The sequence below is a fragment of the Triticum dicoccoides genome, chromosome 4A, assembly GCF_002162155.2.
Source record: "Triticum dicoccoides isolate Atlit2015 ecotype Zavitan chromosome 4A, WEW_v2.0, whole genome shotgun sequence".
NCBI classification, from domain to species: domain Eukaryota; kingdom Viridiplantae; phylum Streptophyta; class Magnoliopsida; order Poales; family Poaceae; genus Triticum; species Triticum dicoccoides.
The window spans coordinates 620517766-620543264 of record NC_041386.1 but is presented as its reverse complement, the minus strand read 5'-3'; the positions used below and the strand labels follow the sequence as shown (position 1 = coordinate 620543264).

Sequence of the window (25499 nt, the reverse complement as noted above, 5' to 3'; positions counted from 1 at the left end):
TTTATATACAGATTGACATTTTTTTCATATATGGTCAACATTTCTTATACATATTTAACATTTTTTTAATAATTCTTGGTTAACATTTTTCAAATACAAGTTTAACATCTTTTATACATGAGCAACTTTTTTTATAAACGTTTAACATTTTTTATATACAAGTTTAATATTGTTTTCTATATACATTTAGCATTTTTCAAATACAAGTTTCACATTGTTTAACACATGGTCAACATTTTTTAATACACATTTAACATATTTTAGATAAAATTTTAACATTTTTTATACACATGTAACATTTTTATGATACAAATTTAACATTTTTAATACATGGTCAACATTTTTTATACGCATTTAACATTTTTTATATAAAATTATGCATGGTCAACATTTTTTATACACATTTCACATATGTCAAATGCAACTTTAATTTCTTTTAAATATGTGGTAACATTTTTATACAAATTTAACATTTTTTCAAATGCAAGTTTAGCATTTTAATTACATGGTCAACACTTTTCCTATACAGATTTTACACTTTTGAAATGCTTAATTAATATTTCTCTTATACTTGTTTAGCTTTTTTAAATACGTGGTCAATTTTAAATACGTGGTCAATTTTTCCAGGCATATTTTATACTTTTTGTATACATGGTCAACATTTTTCTGTGCACATTTAACACTTTTCAAATGCATAAACATGACAAAAAACCGACAGTGGGCTGCAGTGCACTCGGCCAGCCGTACGCTCACGCGACATCAACGTGCTTCAGCGAGTCGGAAGGCTGGCTCGCTTTAAGCGAGGTATAGCAGCACCCGTGCAATAGTGCCTGTTGTAGCCCAAGCAGGAACGGAAATGGGTTTGTTGTACCCCCTCAATTAGTTATTTTTTTTAGTAATCTCGCCAACTTTATTGATTCAAAAATATGTTCATAGCTACAAGATTTGGGTCATTAGGGGTACCCAACCAAATACGTCTACCTATGGCTAGATTACAAGTAAACTTGGTGAGATTGTAAGCCTTAAAATCGAAGTTTCTACGCTCATGCACAAAGATATAGGAAGTAAAACTGGAACTACGAGCTAAAAATTCATGTATGATGGCTGCATTTGGACCTCCTGTTCCACCCTTGATGTCATTAACTACTCCTTGACATTCCTCAAGTCTAAGATGTTCTGAGTAGCAAGATCTTCAGCCAAAGCGAGCGCTTCCCTGCAAACAAAAGTCTCCAAAATCATTGGGTCCGTCACACCTTGATAAACAACTAACGAAGATCGATTCATATTTATGTGAAAGTGGAAGCCATGATGAACAGGCACTATTGCATCTAGGAGTGGAAGTCGACTGCAAGTGGGGTATTCACTGTCAAATCTTTTTACTTGGATTTAATTAATTCTGGCTCAATCCCAAGATCGATTCATATTTGGAAAGTCAAGGTTCCCTTGCGAATTAAAAATTTTATGTGGTTTGTCCACGAGATCCTTACCAAGGACAATTTTCTTAGGCGAAGATGGGTAGGAAGTGCACGCTGCTGTTTTTGTGATCGAGATGAAACGATACAACACATTTTCATTGACTGCCCTCTCGCGAAGTTGCTTTGGCGTACCGTTCATATAGCCTTTAATATTACTCCTCCAGATAGCAGTGAAACGTTATTGACGTGGTTAACTGGAGTAGACTTAGTTGTTGTGGCACAGATTCGGATAGGAGTATATGCTTTATTATGGGTTATACGGACGGAATATTTTAAATTTGTTGCAGGTTATATTCAGAGCTACAACATGGATTCGTATGTGGTCCTTAATCACTCATACGGACTTAGACAACCTTTGATTACTGGGTGCAACCGGTGGGAGTTGGTAGCGTAGGGTATGTTTAACTGGTTTGGATGGTGATCCATTAATAAGATAGGTGTTTAGTCATCATATCCTGTTTTTATGCCGGTTGTGGCTTTTTGTGTTCCATTGTTCTGTTTTATTTTGCTCCGATTGCGAGCTGTTTTGATTACAGACTATGTACTTATTTTGCACTTTTTAATAATATGGCCATATACAATTTTTGGATGCAGAGGTCGAGGGTGATCCTCCTTCTAAAAAAAACTACCGAAGAGCCTAGAAAACAGTCATGTTCTAACACGACCTGCTGCTCTGTTTACAATGCTATACGACTCGTGTTCTAACACAACATGCTGCTCTGTTTACACGTTCAGATAACCGCTAGAAATTGTCTACAATGCTATACAAGTCATGTTCTAACATGGCCTGCTGCTCTGTTAAATTGCCTAGAAAACAGTCAACCTGTTAAAAGCATCCTAATCTCATTCATGGCTTCAGCTCAGGAGGCCGGTAGCGGGATTGGTCTCACAGCACCATGTATGCTACGGAATGCAGTCTCGATCCTCTCTTTTAGCGCAACATTCCTGCGCTCAACGTCACCGCTCCTCCCATCCAAATGCACGACATCTCCATCCAAAGTTAGAACAAGCTTCCCTTCCTCCGTGACTTTAATATCACCGAAGAGCGACACCATGAGAGCAACTACCTCTCTGTTCGGACTTACTGGCTAGCTAATTCCCAATGCCTACAATTCCAAAAAAAATCAATTGACGCCCTACTCCTGACACCAAATCCATACATACATCTCAGCGCACACCTTCTAAAACTTGCTCCAGCTATATTTGTTCTAGTGATCCTTTTACACCGCACATTGAAAAGGGGATGTGTGTATACAAGATAGTGTGGATGTGCCTACTATATATTGAAGCTCAATACAAGGACGTTAACTCTATGTTAATGATAGTGTAAGGTGTGGTAGGTGGTATTTAAATCAATGCAGTGCGTTTTCAGAATTACAATTTTCTAAATTACAAGTGTGGTAGGTGGTATTCTATATAATTGTACAATTGAACCTTGCTAATCATTTTTTTTCATTATTTTTTCATTCAGACGTGTCATCTCCTACTATAACGTTGGCATCCAGGCACGTGATCTCTTACTACATATTTTCCTAAGTTCGGAGAGCCCTGTGCCAATGTGACCGGGTAAGCCCTAGCGCATGACAATTGACTTTTTCACTTATAGAATAGATATTTACAAGTGCACACTGCATGCCAACATTTTTTATGCAAGTGTTCAACTGTTATTATATCACATTTAGTCGACTATCCAAAGGCATCTCTTGTTTTTTATGCAAATATTGCTTTAACTTTGATCGAATTCAAACATGAGAAATTTAAGTATCATTTTCCAATCTCTTGCAAAAAGAAGGATGCATTCAGTACAAACCACATTTTCAATGATTCATGGCTGGTTTATGTTTCAACACATTGTGTTAAAATATTTGTTGGGGGGGAGGGAGGGGACAGTCATATCAGGTACTCATGTATGTCCAGGTGTTCTTTTTAGACAAAAGCTCCGCTGGTATCATGTAACTTCTGAAGAAATGTTGTCGGCGGTAGAGTGGATGTGTTTTACGTGGAGAGGCGGAGTCTAACAGTCACCTCATTTTTCTTTCCCAACGAATCGATGCTTGTGTGACGTCGGTGAGCATGAGCTTCGGTTGTCCAAGCTCACCAAGAAGCACGGACAAGTTCATGCCGAGAAGCATGGACAAGTCAATGCCCTGCGGTTTCTAAATTACAATTTTATAAATAAATATTATGTTTTTTCAAGGTTTTCCAAAATACGAAAATAACACTCTACACATGGTGGCAGCTGCGCACGGCCCCAATTTTTATCTCTACTATTTTGGACCATGGAGAATAACTCTCTAACGAAACTAAAGTATTTTCGTGACGCATGACCAGCCAGGCAAGCAAAAAGGCACTTGTGCCAAAAAGACAAAAAAAAGACAGAGAGAAGTGAGAGAAAAGAACCTTTCTATACAATGAAAAGGAAATTGTGCCCAAAAGGCAAAGAGAAGTAAGAAAAAACCATTTCTATACAACTAAAAGGCATGTGTGCCAATGCCATAAAAAACCTGACACCTTATATATATAAAAAGGCACTTATGCCAAAAGGGTGCGTAGCTAGCTACCACCATGCGTGTGTAGCAACACCATCAAATATTACAAGGAAACGTCATGCATAGGTTCATGTGAATATCTCGCTGACATCAAATATTACAAGGAAGCGTCAAAATTCTATATAATTGTACAATTGAACCTTACTTATAGTTTTTTGTTATTTTTTCATTCAGACGTGTCATCTCCTACTAACTCTTTGGCATCCAGGCACGTGGTCTATTTTTTGCAAATACGCAAAGCGTTGATAGATAGAAGAGTACAACATAGAGATTACACCAGCCCACAAGACCACAAGCATGGGTCTAGGGTTTAGGGCTCTTACTACATATTTTCTTGAGTCTGCGGAGCCATGCGCCAACATTACCGAGCAAGCCCTAGCGTATGACATTTCCAATAGATATTTACAAGCGCACAGGAAAATGTGATCAATTTTTATGAAAGTGTTCTACTGTCATACCAGTTTTTATCGATTGTCTAAAGGCCTTTCTTAGTTTTTATGATTGCTTCAACTTTGACCAAATTCGGGCATGAGCAAAGTTAAGTATCATTCTCCAATCTCTTGCAAACCACACTTTTAATGGCATGTGTAGCTCCTGACGTAATTCAGTACAAACCACACTTTCAAGGATTCATGGCTGGTTTATGTTTCAACACGTTGTGTTAAAATATTTTGAGGGGTATAGCCATATCAGCTACTCATGTATATCCATCCTAGGAGTCCTTTTCAGAGAAAAGCTCCGCGCCAGTATCTTGTAACTTCGGAAGAAATGTTGTCGAGGGGAAATTGGATGTATTTTCCGTGGTGATGAAGTCTATCGCGGTCACCTCATTTTTCTCTGTCCGGCATCGATGCTTGTGTGGACGTCCGTGAGCCTGAGCTTGGGCTGGCCAAGCTCACCGAGAAGGATGGACAAGTTCATGCATGTGGGCTGTGGCGCTTGCAGCTCCGAAAGAGAGGTCTAATCGTGAGGGTTGAAAGGTTTTTTGGGCGCCGGTTTGGGCAATGTGCCTTTCCCGTACTATGGTTTTTTATTTTGTCATTGACTTATGATGTGCTTAAAGTAGCCTTTTTTTTGTCGCCATGGAGGTTGTGGAGGCATAGGGAATCGACAGGGAGCAAGGTGGACGAGAGTGGATTTTTGAAACCCGGGTGTATTGGAGGACCTTATTTTAAATACTTTGAAAATCACATTTAAGGTTTCAAAAAATTCTGAAAACAATTCTACGTGATCATATGGATGTATATTACACATGTGCAAAGTCTGCTGATGAAATAAGTAAATATGCGACCTATACAAAAATGACAAAATGGTAATTTCCAAATGGTGAATAATGCATGCACTGTTCATCTTTCCAAAATCACGATTTTGTCGCTTTTGTGTAACTCACATGGTTACTTATTTCAGCATCAAAATTTACACATGTGTAACATACATTCATATAAACATGTTTATTTGTTTTGAGAATTTTTTAAAACTTCAAAATAGCATTTTGGCACAGTTCAAAAAATAGGGCTTCAATGCACCCGGGTTCCAAAGTGACTTTTTGCAAGGTGCACTCGTTACTACTGGGTGCACGAAACTTGCAACTACAAGATGCAGCTGGAACTCGCTTGGGCATTGACTGATAACGTTCAGGTTACTTTCCTTAGCTTTGTTTTGCATTATGCTGGGTGTGTTCTGCTGGAGGAGCTCTTACGTGAGCTGGGTATTACTCTTTCCTAGAGTTTTCACTTGAGCTATCATGTAGCTTTCAGTGTACCTGGTATTCCCGCCGGTTGCTATATTCTACGGGTTCAGTGTTGCTGGTTAGTAGCTTGGTTTATCTCCTATAGCATATTGTTGCTAGTTCTCCCAGGTAAACTGATATGCATTCTATAAATTAGAGCTCTCAAGCCATCTCTTTGGCAAACACATAACAGCTCTTTCCCGGAGCCTACAATTTCTAAAAAGAAGACGTCCCACATGCACCACATCTAACATCCATCTCGGTACAAACCGCCTCACTTGTTCCATCTATATATATTAGCTGATGAATATCATGGATGTGGATGTACCTACTATATATCGAACAATCGGTACGAGGACGTATTGCCCTTGATGTTAGTGATGCTGAAGTTACGACGGTTGTTGTTTCAATAAATCCTCTGAGATTTCTCATAGTACTTTATAAAATTAGATATGATGTATACCATTTTATAGTTTTGTAAAAGGTAACATGTATTATTATGAACATTCCATGGCCCATGGAGATCTTATAAAAATATGTAGTTGCCCTTTATCAAGAGATAGAAAACCAAATTTATCTGTCTCATTCAAGCACGTCATCCCCTAGTAGCCCCTCTCGCGTTCGGACGTGTCACCTCCTCTTAGTAACTATTTTCCTTTTCTTCGTATTAAGCCACTTCATATATGTTGGCGAGTTGGTGATGCTGGTAGAAAGGCGAGGAGCAGGCGCACGGTGGCAGCTGCAAAAACGCCTCTGGTCGCTCCCAGTCCGGCACCTAATTGATTTGGAGAAAACATCGGAACAAGGATGAACATCCACGCCAGCCTCTAACCTGGACAGACCAACGCTTGAATTGGACAAAGAAAACATAATATACCGAGAAAAAGAATCCACCTTTTCTTATTCTTTTTCACAAACAGTACACCAGCATCTTACCCTATACGTGCAATTTTAATCAACAAATCGTTTTGTTGGGGTATATGAAATTGACTCTTGAAGCGTAATGGGATTGAGCCTAACTTAGCGAGACATATTCGGGTTGGAGCTTGTGCTTTGCTGTGGACTATCTGGACTTGCAGAAATGATTTGGTTTTTAACAGACTATCATGTATACATTTTTTGCAGGTCATATTTCGAACTACGGCACTGATCCGTTCGTGGTCGCCACTCACCCAGACGGAGGCCAGGGAGCATTTGGTTACTGGGTCTTTCCGATGGGAGATGGTAGCTCGGGATATTTTCAACCGGTTTGGATGGCGGTCATGCAATAGGATAGGCACTTAGATTTCCTATCTATTTTTTAGCCAGCCGGTTGTGGCGTCTTTTCTCGGCTAGTTGGTGTTTCTAGCCTCTTTTTGGCTCTGTGTGAGCTGTCTGTGCTTTATTATTTTTTGGAGACCTTTGAAACCATGTTGACACTATTTTATTTGGTTAATAAGAGGGCCGTATGCATCTTTCTGCATGCAGAGGCCGGGGAATAACCCCTTTTCCAAAAAAAATGAAATTGATTCTTGAAGCATCATCCTGGTGCTGCACTTTTACAACTATTTTTGTCCAATGTGCATCTCCATCGGTACTTTTAACAAATGTGCCAGAACAAACGCGGCAGATGATACTAGTATTACCACGATTTTGTTCAAAAATGCGAAGCGAAGTTTAAAAAAAAGTAAGAATTATTTTTGTAAGTGCAATATATCAACAAAAAAATAGTTGTCTGAGCCCAGGTTCGAACTGGGGACCTTTAGTGTGTGAGACTAACGTGATAACCAACTACACCACCCAGACTTCTTTGGCAGAGCTTTCACGGTTTGTTATTTAAATGATTCTCGTAGTCTGGCAGAGACAAAGCAGCCGTCGTCGACGATTTTTCTGACAGCAAACATGGTGTTGTGAAATTACGGAACAGAATTCCACTGTGACCTTTCCTGTGGTGAAAGTATTTTTCTTTTTTTGCGGGGGAAGGTGAAAGTATTTTTCAAGAAGGAAAGACACTCCTACCCATACTCTGCTCGGCAAATCGGGGCAATCACTGTGCATACACCTTCTACAGGCGTTGTGCGCTTTGAAGAGGTTTCCTAGTAGGATTACACGGCATTTCGATCGTAAGAGCTCGTGGTTCCAATTTTAACTCTAGGTTGCAACAACTGCTCGATGATCGCATACCTTCCTTAGAGCAACTCTAGCAGACTCCTTAAATCACATTGGAGGCGAAGGTGCGGTAGGTACTCTTAGAGGACCTATCCACGGTGGTAATTTCTCTGCCACAAAGAAATTCAAGAATATTGGATCGAAATAAAGAAGAAAAGTATAACAGGGTTAATATTTCAGAAGTTAACACACTACGAAAAATATAGTAGGCTTTAACTGAACAATAGGCAAACAGGACTGTCAACTATAACAGGCCAACCTTCAATCATACAAACTACGTCTAAACCACCTCAGCTTGATTGTTTTTCTAAAATGGCATAACAAGAATCTTTTTGGTGTGCCATCCGTATGTACAATTGTAAATTTTCAAGTAATGGCAGAGAGGATGCTTATCCTCAAAATACATAGCAATAAGTAATGATTTTGCTTGACATAAAAACACAATACTATGCTCCTCATCTTATCTAGACAACTTTGCGTGAACATCGCTTATCTATAGTTCACTTGGTCGTTAAGCAGAAGTGATCGTTGCCGCAGGCAGCGCCATGAATATGAGGAAGACCAAACATGAATATGAGGAAGACCAAACGAACACGGGACTATGTGGTGATGAAATGAGAGACGCCATTTACTGAATTTAACGTGGATACAACACATCCACTTAGTAAACTAAATCACATCATGTGATGAATATTAATAGTAAGATAATTTCCTCCCCTGTTAATGTGGATAACTTTGAAAAAAATTGTTAGTTTTTCCCTTGCCAACAACCAGGATGACCGCAAAAGTATCCATAAAAATCAAACTTGACATAAAGTTTCACTTCATCACTAAACAAAGTGAACGACGTTGAAAGCAGCAGCATGACCAAGACCACCCAAAATTGTAATAACCATATACCGAGGAATCAAGTATAGTAATTCTCAAACTATTTGTCTGCACAGAGAAAATGAAGTAATCGAGAACAGATCTGGCTTCACTGAATGCTCTTCACCTTCTTTCTCAAGTACTCCTTCTGTAAAGAAATATAAGAGCATTTAGATCACTAATGCTCTTATATTCTTTTACAGAGGGATAACACCAATACCAGAAACCGATGAGATGAGCAGACACACGGAAAGACAAAAGGAGAAGCTCAGCTCAAAGTTACTACAAGTGAGCGGATTGTCCAGATAACCACTAGAAATTGCCTACAATGCTATACAACTCATGTTCTAACACGACCTGCCGCTCTGTTTAATCACCTAGGAAACAGTCACCATGTTAAAGGCGTCTTGCATCATGGCTTCACCTCAGGAGGCCGACAGCGGGATTGGTCTCACAGCACCCTGGATGCGACGGAACGCGGTCTTTATCCTCTCTTTCAGCGCAGCATTCGGGCACTCAACATCATCGCTCCTCCCATCCAAGTAGGCGATATCTCCATCGACAGTTATAACAAGCACCCCTTCCTCCGCCACTTTAACGTCACCGAAGACCGACACCATTAGAGCAAACACCACCTTCTGCGCAACCATCTCCGTTTCCTCTTCCATCGGAACGGCCTTTGGTCCCTCACGCCCTATGTTCAAGATCATGGCCACCACGGAATCAGACACCATGTCGCTTATGGGATCAGAGGACCACTGTGGCGTCACGTAGCTCTCTGAATCCAGGCGGATGGTCACCCTCTCATGAACAATCAGTGTTGGAACATTGGCTTCGTCGGTTGATGATTCCACGCTCTCGTATATTTGCCTCAGTCTGTACTTGATGACTTCAAAAGAACCGGAATATGGGACGGCGAGCCGCTGAGTAATGTTGGCGGTAGATAGCTGTGTGTGCACCCGGAGGTCCTCAGGAGCCATAATCTGGTACGTGAAGCCCTTCTTCACAAGCAAGCCACTGACCGAATCTCCCACTTCTGGCACCTTTTCTGCCAATCTGCCAATTGCCTTGGCCGTCTTGTCAGAGCTGAAATACAGCTGCACTGGTTGGCAGTTCTTGGGAGACACGATCTGTGTGTCTGTTCACTCGAACTGAGTGATCAGCTTCTGTCTGAGCCTCCCCATCTCATTTGCTTCCCCGTGTACAAGAATAATGTTGGCTGGGCGAAGCTCGCCCAGGAAGCCGCTCGTCTGTGGGAAATCCGCGTGAGCTGAAAAGGAGATGTAGAAGATCTGCATATTGAGAGGAGCAGTGAGCCCATTTACTAGCTGCACTTTTCTCGGCTCAGTGATGATCTCCTTTGCGAGGGAGCCAGCAACAGCATAACCTGGAATAACACATGTGTTCTTATCTGTGCACCACTTGTTTTTTTTTTTTTTAAACAGAGGCAAAAGATTTGCCTCATATCTTATATACTTAAGAAGTTCACCCCCACTATCATATTTATCTCAACATGCAGCCCATCCACCTCATCAATCATGCCATGTCATCAACTCAGAACCTACATGCATGCCACGTCATGCGTTCAGTTTATAGTCTTCCGCAACCAACAGAAGACAAACCACAAGGGTCTGTCTAGGACACATCTAGATATGACATAACTATGTCACATCTAAGCTGATTTCCACTCTGTTTGTGGTCTATTTTTTTTGTCCTAGTTTTTTTTTGTTTCTTGTTGCTGCATTATATATTTGTGAGAGCTTAGATGTGACATTCTTAAAAAAACATCTAGATATGAATTAGACAAACTGAACCACAAACCCTCTCGTGCATTTTATTTACAGCCGTAAACCACCGATAGCCACAGCGTTTACTGCCCCCGCATCCCCGTTCCTGTCCCCTCCTTGGCCTTTTATTATGGTTTTTATTAAGTTTTAACAAAGAGGCGAGTGCATATACAGGAACCGGACCCAAAGGAATAGTAACAACTGCAGATAAGAACAGGGCACAGATCGTTACGCTTCGTCTCCCTCCCACATAGATCTGAAATGTCCACCATTATATATTGGAGGTAAGTTATCCGCCACTATTCAATCCATCTGCTACCGTGCACTTTCGTTTCAACTTCTAGATCATCCAACTCCTTCAATTGCGGCGTGCAGCACTAGGTAGAAGCGCATGCGCAGTTGATGGACACCCCCGCAAGCAGCGCACAATCAGTTGGCTGCTTGAGATCCGGCGGGGTGAGCATGACGCGCTGGCGCGGCTATCCATTAGCGTCTTCTGCGAGCCGCGGGGGCAGAGATCCGTGTGGGCCTCGGCGGTGACAGTGGCGACCTCAACCATTACGAGGGAGGTCAGCGGAGCGCAGCTAGAGCACGGGCCAGAGACTTGAGCGATCTGCAGCCAACGGCGGGCCAGTGGTCGCGGGATTATCACCTTGCCGGCGCCCACCGTCCATCGGCCATCGCTGGTAGCCACAGTATCCTGCGTCAGCGCCTGTATATGATTTATGTAACGAAGGAGGACCGGTGTGGTACGGTGTGATGGTAGGGGTGGGTTGTTCTATGACTCCCAGCCCATCATGGTACAGAAATCTACCATGTTGGTCCTCAATTAACAAGAAAGGCATGTGAGTTTAATATGCATCACGAGGTAGGTAAAAGAGTCTCTCACCTGAAGAAAAATTCCCGAGCATGATCCATTTTTCTGCGAAATTATTCAGCATATGGTAAATTCAGTAGCACTGTGATCATTTTTCTAGATTTCAAAAAGAGAAGAGTAGATCACTGGTCTATAGTGGTTCACGTTCCAGGTAAAGGTTACCTGCTTGCATCTAATTTTGGTGTGGTGTTCAAGCTGACGAGCTAGCATGGTTTGAATCAGATGCGCTTGCTAGGAATGAGGCTGCATGTGGAAGGGTCGTCGACTGGAATATATGCCAACTATACTTAAGATGGGTAAGTATGTATATCATATTACTGCTGATGGTTCTTCGATGCTAAAAGACTAGCTAGCGATATCACCATATTGTGCCTGTGATGTCAATATGTTCATATGTTGTTAGCAAGGAGATGGTGGGGATATCAGACCATTCCTGAATAGTTTATCACATGATGCAAATATGTTTGTCAAGTACAACAAATACCATTGAACTAAGCATGCATCGGACAGAGCACTCAATGAATTATATTTTTGATCATATGTAGAGTGGCATTTTGGTATTGTAACTGTACAGTTGTTAATGCACTACCTACTTTACGAATTATAGTTCTGTTGTACATATCTTATCGGTGATAGGTGGAGAATGGCGTTATCGCTCCCAGAGCGCGCTCTCCCGCGTGAATAGCAAATGTTTTCAAAAGAATTTGTTTTTTTTTTGTAGATGTTCGTGTTAGGGTCGCAAGCATCCTGAAAAAATTTGATGCGAAACGGAGCAGCGGTATTTCACCGGTGAAAAAAACAAATTTAGGATGACATTTTGGGGTAACATTTGGTGTTTATTTAGTTTTTTTTCACAGACCAAAATGTTTAATCGCTTTGCCTACAAATTTGCATGTAGCATTTGGATGTGACAAAGAACACATATAATTTTTGTTGGAATGTTTTTGGCATTACAAAAAAAAATTTCATGCCAAAAACATTGTTGTAATCATCGCCCCTTCTTTGTCGGAGCCGGGCAAACATTGTTGTAGTAGACAGTCGGAAAGTCGTCGTGCTAACGCCCCATAGGACCAGCGCATCAGAACAGCAACCGCCGCTGATGAAAAGAAGCATAGACCGGAAGGATCCAACCTGCAGACACACAGACATAGACGAGCGAAGACCGGATCCAGTCGGATCCACCGAAGACAAACGCCGACCGGATCCCATGAGATCCGCCGGAGACAAACCTCCACACGCCTTCCGACGATGCTTGAAACATCACCGGGACGGGGGCTAGGCGGGGAGGACCTTATTCCATCTACAAGAAGCCGCCACCGCCTCATCTTCTTGAGCATGGCACAAACTCTAACAAAACTCAGAAAAACATCTAAAAACGGAGCCCTCCCGCCGGCAAGGGCCGGGATCCACCGTGCCTCCATGATCCGAGGACCATAGAAGATAAGGCGGACCGGCGGCGCCGGCGAGAGGCAAGGAAACCCTAGATGGGAGTTGGGCATGGGCAGGTTCAAATTGTTGATCCTCAATGCTCATATTTCTGCAAATATGTAACCTCAACATGCAATCATGCACGAGAAAAGGACCACCTCAACAAGCAATCATGCATGAAAAAATACATATGTTTATGCAATCTTTATTCAATAAAGATGGTAAAACAATACAATAACCGAATACGATAAAGCATGTCTATTTTTATTTCCAATTCATATTGTATAGTTAAATATTCATTTTCACACAACCAAGTAGCACTTAAATATATTACAACCAATTCTCGCAGCAACGCGCGGGGTATCATCTAGTATTAAATAAGGAGGAGAGAGAGTTTGTTACAACACACATCCAAGTTACGGCATGACAATTATTCTCGCAATAAAAAAGACCCTAGTTTCTTTGCCCCAACTTTGATCCAAAGGTTTGCCTCGTCTTCAATGATGCTGAGCAAGATTTGCGGAGGTGTGCTCTTTTGCCTGAACACTCTTGCGTTGCGCTCATTCCAGATGACCCATGACACTAGCATGGTAATCGATGCCTTTGCTTTTCTGTCGGTGGTGCCCGTGGTGCATGTGCTCGCCCACCAGGCATGAACGGAGTCAAACAGGTGCCATGTGGACGTGTCCATGTCGTGGATGCGAAATTTCTGAATAGCCATGTTCCAAAGCCTGAGAGTGAAACGTTATCTGAAGAAAAGATGAGGGCCACATTCCTGCACCCGTCGGCACAAGGGGCAGGGGCCACAGTTAGGCCATCCTCGCTTCTCCAATCTGTCCGCAATCCAGATCCTATCCTGAAGCGCGAGCCAAGCAAAGAACTTGACTTTTGGTGGGGCCCAAGCCTTCCAGACCATTTGGTCCATGGGGGAGAGGACCAAGCCCAAAAATTGTGCCCTGTAAGCGGAGGCCGCGGAGTAGTGCCCAGATTCCGTGTGCTTCCATAGGATGTCATCCTCGGTGAGCTCATCCAGGTGCACCTCGTGCAGTAGCATCCAAAGGGTGAAGAATTGCGCAACATGCTCGATGGAAATAGATGCGGGCGGTCTGATTTTGAGGATCCGCGTTGTCCTTGAGGGCCTCCCGTACCTTCCAGTGCTTCCGGGAGGAAGTCTCATAAATGAGCGGAGCAATGTCTTTGGGCTTGCGACCAAGGAGCCAAGGGGAGTCCCAAAATGGAGTCTTCGCACCGTTCCCAACCGTGATGGTGGTACAGGCATAGAAAAAGTTGAGGTCCTCCTCATCGCATGGATTCCCACTCCCAACCCACAACTTTGTGGGCTCCTTCCACTCGTACCAAGGCCACCGCAAACGCAAAGCCCGCGCGAACTTGTTGGTGTTGAGGACCCCGAGTCCACCATAGGCGAGCGGTCGGCTGACAACATCCCAATTGACCTTGCACTTTGCCCCGGATATCGTATCCGACCCCGACCATAGGAAGGCCCGCTCAAGCTTGTCGATGTTTTGCAAAATGGTGGGTTGAATGACAAGTGGCGTGATGAAGTAGATCACTTGGGAAGCGAGGACCGACTTAATAAGGGCCGCGCGACCAATGGTGGTGATGTTTTGGCCGTCATATGTAGTCAATCTACTTGCCACTTTATCGACAAGAAAGTATAGGTCGGCGAGCTTCAGCTTCCACACAGATAGCGGGAGTCCCAGGTAGCGGAGCGGAAAGGAAGCCCTGACAGCCGGTAGCCCTTGTGTGATGTGGCCCAAGTCAAGGTTGCCGCACCGAATGGGGACCATTGAGCTCTTATGGAAATTGGTGCAAAGGCCGGTGACTTCACCAAAACCTCGCAGAATGGCCGCGAGGTTGTCCACATCTCTTTTGATCGGCGCTACAAACACAGCCGCATCATCCGCATAGAGAGAGGTTCGCACCATGACCCCTCTCCCTCGGACCTTGTGAAGAAGGCCCTTCCTTGTTGCCACATCAAGGATTTGCTTCAATGGGTCAATAGCTATCACAAAAAGGAGGGGAGAGACGGGGTCCCCTTGCCGTAGACCCTGGCCATGCTTGATGAGGGTACCAGCTACTCCATTCAAGAGGATCCTCGAAGATGAGGAGCATAGCAGAGCCGCAATCCACTCTCGAAATTTGCTTGGGAAACCTCGCCTCCGTAGGAGGTCAAGCAAGTACTCCCATTTGATAGAGTCAAATGCCTTGCGGATGTCCAGCTTGAATAGGAGAGAGGGAGTCTTGCTCTTGTGCAAGCGTCGCGCAAGGCTTCTAACATACATGAAGTTGTCGTGGATGCTCCGTGTTTTGATGAACGCACTTTGAGCGTTGGAGACGAGGGCGGACATGTGCGGGCCAAGCCGGATAGCGAGTACCTTCACGATGATCTTGGCGACTGCATGGATGAGGCTAATGGGCCTAAAGTCGACGATGCTCTCCGCCCCATCCTTCTTTGGAAGCAACACAATATTCGCAGAGTTGAGCCAGTGTAGGTTTGTTGTGTGGAGGGAGTCAAAGCGTTGAATCACCCTCATGAGGTCGTGCTTGATGATGCCCCAACACTTTTTGAAGAAGAGGCCGGTGAAGCCATCTGGCCTAGGCGCCTTGTCGCTCGGCATGCTATTAATCGCCTCGATGACCTCCGCCTCAGAGAGGGGAGCGTCAAGCTCACGCAGGTCATGCGACTCCAGATTGAGCTCCTCCCAATTGAAGTCCTTCGTGCTTACGCTTCCTCTTTTCATTACTTGCGAGAAGTGGTCATGGATTATCTTCTCCTTGGCATTGTGTTCGGTCACCCACCCTTGATCCTTCATAATCCGGTTAATATAGTTTTTCCTCCTTCTCGCGTTAACGCGACGGTGAAAGAATTTGGTGTTGGCATCCCCTTCCTTAATGTTTGCGATTCTAGCACACTGCTTTTTACGTGCTTTCTCCAGCGCGGCCAAGCTTATGACCCTTCTCTTAAGCCGAGATCGAAGGTCGCACTCCCCTGGGGAGAGCAACCTTCCCTCCTGAGCAATGTCAAGGCGGAGGATCACCAAGAGGGCGGCATGGAGGTGGATCTTGGCTTTAGAGAAGAGGCCTCTACTCCATTCCGTGAGACGCTTCGCCGTTTTCTTGAGCTTGTGGAAAAGGATCATGTATGGGTCGGTATGCTCAACTGGCTCGGCCCAGGCCTTGTGGACCACGTCATAGAAGCCTGTCATAGAAGCCCAAAAGTTCTCAAATTTGAAGGTCCTAGGCCTCCTTGGCCCCTTATCTTCAGCAAGCAGAAGCGGACAGTGGTCGGAGAGGGACGAGGAGAGCGCATGTAACACGTGGTCGTTGAATGTTGTGTCCCACTCCGCATTGCAAAAGAAGGAGTCGAGCTTGCAAAGGGTAGGGTTGGACCTCTCATTGCTCCATGTGAATCTCCTATTTTGGAGGTGGATTTCTTTGAGCTCACAACTGTGGAGAGTTGCACGGAACCGATTTATACGGCTGCAGTTCACGTTCATCTTGTTTTTATCCCTTGCCCGGTAAATTTGGTTGAAATCCCCGGAGGCTATCCAAGCCACACCAGCGGGTGGCTTTTGGCCAACGAGCTCGGCAAAGAACACATCTTTGAGCGAGTGGTCGTGGGGCCGTAAACGGTGGTTATCTTGAAGCTCGCGCCTGAGTCTCTGACACGGACCATGGCTGAGAGGCAGAAGGTGGTGATGGTGATGCTGGACATCTCCACCAAAAGGTCATCCCAAAGAAGAAGGATACCACCCCTGGTGCCATTTGCTGGACGTTGTGCGAAGCTACGCAGCCTATGCCCCCCCCCCCAAGAAAGCAGTCGTGAACTGATCGATATTGTCAAGCTTCGTTTCGTGGAGGCACACTACATGACAGGAGGAGGAAGCGATAGTAGCATTAACTGTCGACCGCCGGTTCGGACAGTTAAGGCCCCGGACGTTCCAGCTCAGAAAGTTTACTGGTTGTGATGACATAAATTAACAGCGAGGACCCTGGAGCATAGCCACTGAACATAGGCAAGAAGAAACATGGCAGCATCTGAACTGGCAGCGAGAACAACAATTTGTGTGCACACATATGCGACAACCAACACCCATGGTTGCATAGATAACCTGATACATGGTGCATATACAGCACGCCCACACACTTTGCTACCAAGCTGAAACTTGACCCAGCACCTAACCATCCGGCAACATGCAAATAGTTGTACTAACATAGCAACTAACAACCCAGATTATGAGTAGCGGCTCAGGACGCTGCCTACTGCAGCACGGCCTCCTCGTCGGCCCTCTCCAGGTCCAGCGCGCCTCCTCCTCCATGCGCCAGGAGTGCTTCCTCCACAGCATCTGCATTGGCGTCGTCTAGCTTAAACAGGCCTCTCATGGTTGTGAGCACCTCCGCCGACAAATGCTCCTTGAAGCGGTCCGCGAAGGCGTCCAAGGCTGCGGTGGTGACGTCCTCTCCATCCTTGACGATGCCGAGAGAGCGACAGACCAGGATTTCTGCCGCGCTAGCCATGGGCGTGGCCTTGGGGCGGCTTGCCGTCTTTGTCTTGTGCAGCAAGAAGGTGCCGCCGACCCCGGAGATGGAGACTCCGGCCATTGTTTTGCGGCGCGTCGTAAGAGCCCGAGGCGGTGTTGGAGCCGGGGTGGGCAGGATGGCCTCCTGCCTATCTTCAAACAACGGCGCAAGGCACTGCAGGCCAACAGCACCAGAAGCATCGACCCTACGGCGCCGCACGGGCGAAGGGGTGCGGCGCACCGGCCCGCTGGACGGCAGTGGCGGCATTGGCGAGGCCTCGAACCCAGGGGGCCTGGACGGGGACGGCACAGGCAGTAGCATCGTCGTGGGCGCACAGAGCTGTAGCAGCGCCCCACTTGGCTCCCTTGGCAGCAGCGTGGCCGACTGAACTTCATTCCTCTTGGACCTGGGTGACAGCGGCAGAACAGAGGTTGGTGAAAGCGGCGGCAAAGAGCTGCGTGGAGAGGCCACTTTGGAGGCTACCTGGACTTGCCATCACCACTGACGGACCAACATCATGGAAGTTGTCTATCTTTCCCTAATAATAAACCAGGCATTTTACAAAAAAAACCTCCTGTTTTCTGGAAATTGTACCCGCAGTCTCTCTTTAAGTGATATCTAAAAAATGATTCGGTTTTACAAATTAACCCCTGGATTTATTAGATTTCAACCTGAGCTCCTTTCCTCTATCTTATCCAGACGCTCAACTCCAGCCGCGGCGGCGCATGACTCACGCACACCCTCCCCGCCATTCCTCCCGCCGCCTGGCCCTCCGCCCTGCAGTGGTGCGCCTGAGATTGGGGGCACCACCGCTGCGTCCGCGTTGGTCCTGGATCCTAGACGTCGGGCCTCCCCGACCTTCGATCCCCTCGCTTCAACGGCGACGGCAACCTTCCATTGACCGCCCGATTCCGGCCAACTCCGGTGCCTTCCCCGGGCTTCCGCTCACGGGAACGGATCCCCTCGCCGCCCCTACCAATTCTCCCTGCAGCCGGCCTTCGCACTGACCCGGCGAGCCCCTTGGCCACCGAGGAGACGAGTTGCGCCGCCCGTGAGCTCCTCTCCCGATTCCTCTCTTCCCTCGCCCGCATCGGCCACCCGAGTAGGAGCACGCCGCCCTGCCGCCCCCGCCCTGCCGGGCACCGTCAGCCACGGATGCGGCCTAGAACTGCTGCCGCCCCTGCCCTGCCGTGCGCCGACGACCATGGACCAGCCGCGCGAGTAGGAGGACGCCACGGCGGCCGCACATGGATGCGGCCGAGAAATGCTACCGCCCCTGAACTGCAGCCGCGCCGCGCCGCGCCTGCCGTGCACCCCTGTCCTGGGCATGATGCTGCTGCCGCTGGGGCGTGCTGCTGCTCGCCTCTCCGATCCGCCGGTGCCTGCGTGCGTCCTGGGCTGCTCGTGTCGCCTCGCGACCGCTGTTGGATCCGAGGGAGCCGCCGGTTGCGCGCGTCCGGGGGAGCGCCCGAGCAGCTCGCGTTCGAGCTGACGGCTGCGTGCGCGCACGAGGGAGCAGCTACCCAGTGCAGCGGCATCAGCTAGCAACCTCTGAATTCAGTGATGCGGAATTTTGGACGCAACTACATGTATATATTGTTCATGAAAGCTTTCATTTGAAAGCTCATATGGTCAACTTTGTTCTTAAATTTGAAAGCTCATATGGTCAACTTTGGAGGCAACTACATGTATATACTGTTGATGTTACATGTAAACAAATTATGGCAAGCAGCACAAGTTTCTTTGTTTGTAAATTAAGCAGTCTGGTAGATTTGGAAAGGAGGAACAGGGTACTGAACTTTTATATATCAGCATAAGGTACATCCCAATTAAGTTTTTCTGTTCTAAACAGGGTAATGAACTTGATAATTTTGCCTTTCTGTTCTGCATGATCCATCTAATCATAGTTACAGAGCATGGGAAGCCATCTCCCATCTTACACGTCCTCTGAATCTCAAAAACATGCACTGAACTTTTTCACATTTGCTCTGCTGCTCCCAATTTGCAATTGATTTCAGGCAATCTGAACTTTTTCACATTTGCTCTGCTGCTCCCAATTTGCAATTGATTTCAGGCAATCAAAAATGGAGTGGAGGGGAGTAGATTTGTCACAGAAATACGACTGCTAGAACAGAATAATCTCTCCCTCTCTCTCAGTATACATGCACATATACACAAGCAAGCAAATAAAACTTAAACTGAGCGTACTAATATCACGTTCAGAGGTGAAACTGAGGAACCTTAGAGGTTTAGAATGTACTAAAAGACTGTAAGATTTTGATAAATTGCCTCTTTTTACAATTGACAGGGGGCCAAGGAGCAAGGTGTGCACAGAGTACGTGACATACTGACTTTTTTTCGAGTCAGAAGTACGTGACATACAAACTAAAAATCAGAAGTATAAGACTAGCATAGTTTTGAACTCTGTGCTGGCAGATCTTTTTTACCTGATGCGTGATCATTATGTGAAGTACGCCAATAATAACGACAACATCAGGCCATTTGAGAGTCGGGGTGGAACTTCCCTGGAGTTATTCTCGCTTAAATCTTACTACAGCCTTTTATTCACATTTCCTATTGTGTAGTTGGTGACAGTAAGGAATTGTTATTCACTTGAGAAAATAAAGATTAAATCGATGATGTTCTCAGAAGTAAAATGACTGCTCTCGGAAGTAAAATGACTTTCTGAGCTAGGTAGTGACTTTCTGAGAACCAATAGAGAAATCTGTAAACCATTCCCATGTCTATCATAATGATCTTTGTATTTTTCTTTGTATATTAAACTACAGAATATTATTCTGCATTATTTTCAACCGTTACTTTTTATCTATTTGCCTTATGGATGTTTGGTTATCTCTCAAAAAGAGGCCCAACAATCTCTTTTGGGGACTTCTTATCACCACATATATGATCTTATTGAACTAGATCGAGAACTACAATCCCCAAAGGGTCATATATGCTTGATGTGCCTGAGCATATGGTGTATCTATAACACCATTCATTTTGAACCACTGAAATAGTAAAAGTTGTTTGATTGGTAAATTGATTTTCAGCTTTCTAAACAAATTTTTTGGAGCACAAGATTTCTAAACACATTTTTATAGATCAGATTTACATTTGGTCAGCACTAAAGCTCTCCAAAGATCTTCATATTTTGCAAACAAAACTCCAAAATCGAGAGGAGATATGCATCCATTGTATGAGTAGCCTCTGCAACCAGCCAACTGAACGATGTGGCAGCTCACGTAAACACTGTGGTTAATATCGTAGGCAGACTGTTCGGTGCCCCCTAAAGTGCCAACTCCTTCAGGTCCATATTGCCCATTAAAGTCGGACACAACAGAGCAAATATCTTCCTAGCCTTTCTACTTTGGTGTAGGTGCAGCATCTAATAGGAATTTATCTCTACCAGTTTCATCGGCAAAATTGCTGGTCTTCATGGATAAGTAGATCTGATTCTTCTAATGAAGCATTTCATAGCCTAAATTCAGTGTCATGCTTGAAGCCATCACAATCTGAACCAGTTTCTGACTAATTATAATCATCCTATCAGCAGAGCTCTCCTTACAAACTTTCTTTTTATCTGAAGACAAGGGATCATCAAGAGAATAATTGTATTTCCTAGCTCTAGCACCCCTATACTGATTTCTTTGATTCGTTCTTGTCAGTACCACCCCGATGGTGTTTCCCCCTGGAATGCCTTAAACTTATATGGGAGTGCGAAGATGAATGGTGAGAATTTTTATCTCTAAAATGTTTTGATTCATCTTCTCTATATTTCTGCGTTGCAAGAGGAATAATCAGTATCACACTCCATGACACCAGATGCCTAGATTTCTTGTGATTGCTCATTGTCAATATCCAACATTTCATCTTCAGATACAGATGAACCCTTTTTACAGACATTTCATCTTGCGATTACCCATTGTCAATATACAGATGAACGGCAACAACATAAGTATCTGCATTCTTATCTTCCATTGTGTCATTTACAAACCTTTCATCTTTACAACCTCTATCAGATTTTTTTTATTGGCGTCAGCGCTACGCATCCGTCACTGCATGTTCGATGGGTCATCTATAAGATCTTTTTTTGTCATCCTGCACCTCCGATTGTAAGATTAAGAAGACTTTTGGAAGGTTTGGCGTTACCTGATGTTATTTTTGTTTCTCAAATATTTTTGTCGTTGGTCTGTCCCTACTTCTACAACTCTGAAATTTTAGTTAGATGCCACGGTTGTCAAAAGCATTCAAACTGCATCCTTTAATATTTTCAGTGAAGATTATTCATAGCCCCCACAGTTATGTGTCTTTCGTTATGGACGTTCTTTTTTGCAGGGACGTTATGGATGATCTTCAAGGGTATGTATGTTGACAAATTTATTGTTTATCCCCGTTGCAATGCACGGGCATGTTTCCTAGTGCTATTCAAAGGGTCAATATGCTTGAAATGGAAGGGATTGGACCGTGCAAACTGGTTGCGGATCCTGTCATTCATGGAGTTTATGTATGTCTGGTAGACAGCCATACAATTCTTCGCAAGAGGGGAGGCGTAATAGATTGGAATCTTATGGAGCTCTGGGTGGTTGGACCAATACTCATCTAGGATAAGCAGCAGCTCCTGTGCTCTACCAAGAGCAAATGCCGGGATAAGAACACGGCCCCCTTGAGAAACAGTGTTGTGGATGGCATCAGTGAAGCGCTTCTCTCTGACATGGCGGGGTTGGTGTCGCTGCACACCGTAAGTTGACTCGATAATGCAAATATCAGGGAAGAACTGGGGGATCTCAGCAGCTTTCAGGTGCCTGTCTTCTTCACGGGAGTAGTCACCAGTGTAAAGAATGCGAACGCCAGCAATATCCACCATGAACATGGCAGCTCCAAGTACATGGCCTGCAGTATAGCACCAGAAGCGTATGCCATTAACTTGCAACGTCTGGTGGAAGTCTATGACCTGCATGATAAGTACTTATATGTTAGGAGTGTGCATCCTCCTGTGATAAATTAACATATCTTAATCCTCACAAGCAGAATCCTGTATTAGCTGTATAACATGGGGTTCTTAAATTTAACCAATGGTCCATTTGACATGGTTTCTTAATCCTCACAAGCAGAATCCTGTATCATAATCAGTTTTTAATCCTCATAAGCAGGATCATGGTATTTGGAAAGAAATGGCCATATAACATGGGGTTGTTAAATTTAACCAATGGTCCATTTGACATATAAATTTGTTGACTATGCAGAAGAATCAATGATAAGAAAAACTTAGCGTGTCTAGGTGCTAGGCGATAGCAGCATAACGGGAAGAAGGAAGGACAGGCGGGGATCAAGAAAGGGCGAGATTTGTTGGTTGGTTACTGCGTGATGAGGAGGACGTCGACGGCGGCGGGGTCGATCTCGTCGAAGAAGGGCAGCGACGCCATGCCGAGGTATGCCGGGTGGATGCCGCAGTCGAACTGGAGAGCACGGAGTGGGTCAGATTCCCCGGACAAGCGGGAGCAGAGGAGCGGACAAGGGGAAGCTAGGGTTTCGGGGATGCTTACTAGGACTGTGCGCCCCTTGAAGCTCAGGTGGACGCAGGAGCGGCCCACCTCGCTGCCGCCGCCGAGCGGCGTGATCAGCATCCCGTCGCCCTCCCGCCCGCCCGACGCCGCCGGCGCCGGCGATGTCATCGGGGGTCGTCGGGGAAATGTGAGAGAGGAGAAGCTGCGCTTGTCCTGTGACCCGGCCGTGGGCTGGATGGATATCGGCTGCCGTTGCCTCACAGCCCGGGCACGTTCCTCCAGGGCCTTGACTGGCTCTGCGCTTTAGGCGCTCGGATGGGCCGGCCCACGAGCGCGCTTGCTCGCTCGGGAAAAAAACAACGCTCGCTACTGCTGAGTTCGGCCGCTCGCTGGCAGCCCGGTTTTTTTCTGTTCCCTTTTTTTTGCTGTTAATCCGGTAGGAAAAAACTGCCACTTTTTTCATTTCTTACGAAATAAAAATGCAATATCGAAAATGGTTTACAGACTTAAAGAAATAGGTTCATCCATTTGAAAAACAAATCTCTAAAAAAAGGTTCATCGATTTTTTCGAAAATGTTCATCGATTTTGAAAAAAAGTTCATAAAAAAATCATCGAGTTTGGAAAAAAGTTCATTGAGTTTGGAAAAAGTTCATCCCATTTGAAAAATACTTCATAAACTTGAAAATCTGGAATACAAAAGAAAGAAAATCCGTATAAAAAAGAATATAAAGAGAAATAATCACGCATTTAGTAAAACGATAAAAAATAAAAAGAAAACCTGAATAGAACCGTGCCGGAAATGTCCAGGGAACTGGGAAAAACCCGGCTTTGGAAGCTTCTAGGAGCTTCCCAAAATCGGTGGCCTCCACGACTTAAGAAACAATAAATGAATGGAAACTATTCAGCAATCACTCGTTGATCGATGGCGTTGTGCTTGCAGTCGTTCGCTCTAGAGGGAATACATCGCTAGTTCGATCTCCCGCGGCCGCACCTTTTTATTGAGCTTCAAACAGGAAAAAAGGGAGATACATGGCCGGCCCAACTATCGCGGCTGCAGGCGCCGGTTTGCACCGTAACGTAGTAGCTCTTGGTGGTCCCCTCAAAAAAAAGGTCTTGGCGATCCGTCCACCGAACCAGCACTTGAGTCACCGCCATCCCGCCGCGAGGATGAGTCTGGGTGTCGAGTGCCTCACCCGGTTCAGGTCTTTATGCTGCTTCTGTGGAGAGTTCATCCACAACTTGCTCGGTTCGAGGAAGGGCGCGGCCAACTTGCGAGACGTGGAACACCGGGTGGATTGTGCTCGTCGCCGGCACCAACAGCTTGTTACATGATGATGACCTGGAACTATTTTCATAAATTTGTGAGCTTTTTTGAATCGGCAAACATTTCTTGAAATTCATGACCGCTCATTTGAATTCACGAACATTATTTATTTTAGTGATAATTTAAAAAAAAGGAACATTTTTAAATACATGAATGTTTTATAAGTTTCTGAATATTTTAAAAAACAGGATTTTTAAAAATAGAAAATGAAAAGGATAAAGCAAAAAAAAGGAGTGCCTCCCCGTGCATGGGCCGGCCCAAAAGGGCGTGTGGTTGTGTGTTTCATGGCTTTTCATCGCCTTGGTCCATCATAATAGGAGCTCCTAGGGAGGTCCTAATCAGCGCGTTATGCGCCGGCTACCGTAGTGGCGCCGCGCGAGCTCCGTTGGCCAGCCCAGCAACGATAGTTGTGCTCATTCCTCGTCGACTGCTCGATCGATGGATTTCATATTTGACCGATTGACAGCTTACCACTGAACCGTTGACTGATTGATGGATCACAAAAAAAATTGAAAAACTTCTTTTAAATGAAAAAAACAATATTGTTTTTTCCAAAAATATCGAGAAAAATTCTTCAATTTTTTAAAAAAAGGTTCATGGGTTTTTAAAAAGTTCAGAAAAATAAAAAATTCAATGATTTTAAATATAAGTTCATCGATATTGAGAAAAAATGATCAATTTTGAAAATAAGTTTATCCTCTCATAAAAAGTTCACAAAATTTTAAAAAGTTCATGGATTTGAAAAAGGTTTGATTATTTTGGAAAATGTTTATCGATTTTGAAAACATGTTGATGGATTTGCAAAAAATAATCATAGGTTTAAAAAATAATCAATTCTTCTAAAAAATCCATGAATTTGAAAATTGTTGATAAATTTGAGAAACAAATCATGAAATTTTGAAGAAAAAAAGTTTATCAATTGAAGAAAAAAGATCATCATTTTCAAAAATATTTCACGAATTTTAAAAAAGTTCATGCATTTAAGAAAAAAGGAACAATAAAAAACTAATACCCGTTTTGGAGAACGTCCAGCGAACCGGAAAAAACATGTTTGGGATCGACGGTGGTGCAGTCCGAGAACAAGGGCAATTAGGTGGTGCCGCACAGGGCCGAGGAGGTGGTGCAGTCTGATAACAAGGGCAAGGAGGTGGGGCCGCACACGGCCGAGGAGGTGGTGTAGTCCGAGAACAAGGGCAAGGAGGTGGTGCAGTCCGAGAACAAGGGCAATGAGGTGGTGCCGCACACGGCCGAGGAGGTGGTTCAGT

At 44.7% G+C, this 25499-nt stretch overlaps 1 non-coding gene and 1 pseudogene across 1 annotated transcript; both read right to left on the bottom strand.

Annotated features, from left to right (window-relative positions):
* Positions 1-7464: 7464 nt before the first annotated feature.
* On the bottom strand, positions 7465-7538 carry TRNAV-CAC. Its single transcript has one exon. It is a non-coding gene; the product is annotated as a tRNA-Val (tRNA).
* Positions 7539-9193: 1655 nt separating this feature from the next.
* On the bottom strand, positions 9194-23105 carry LOC119287425 (annotated as a pseudogene).
* Positions 23106-25499: the final 2394 nt, after the last annotated feature.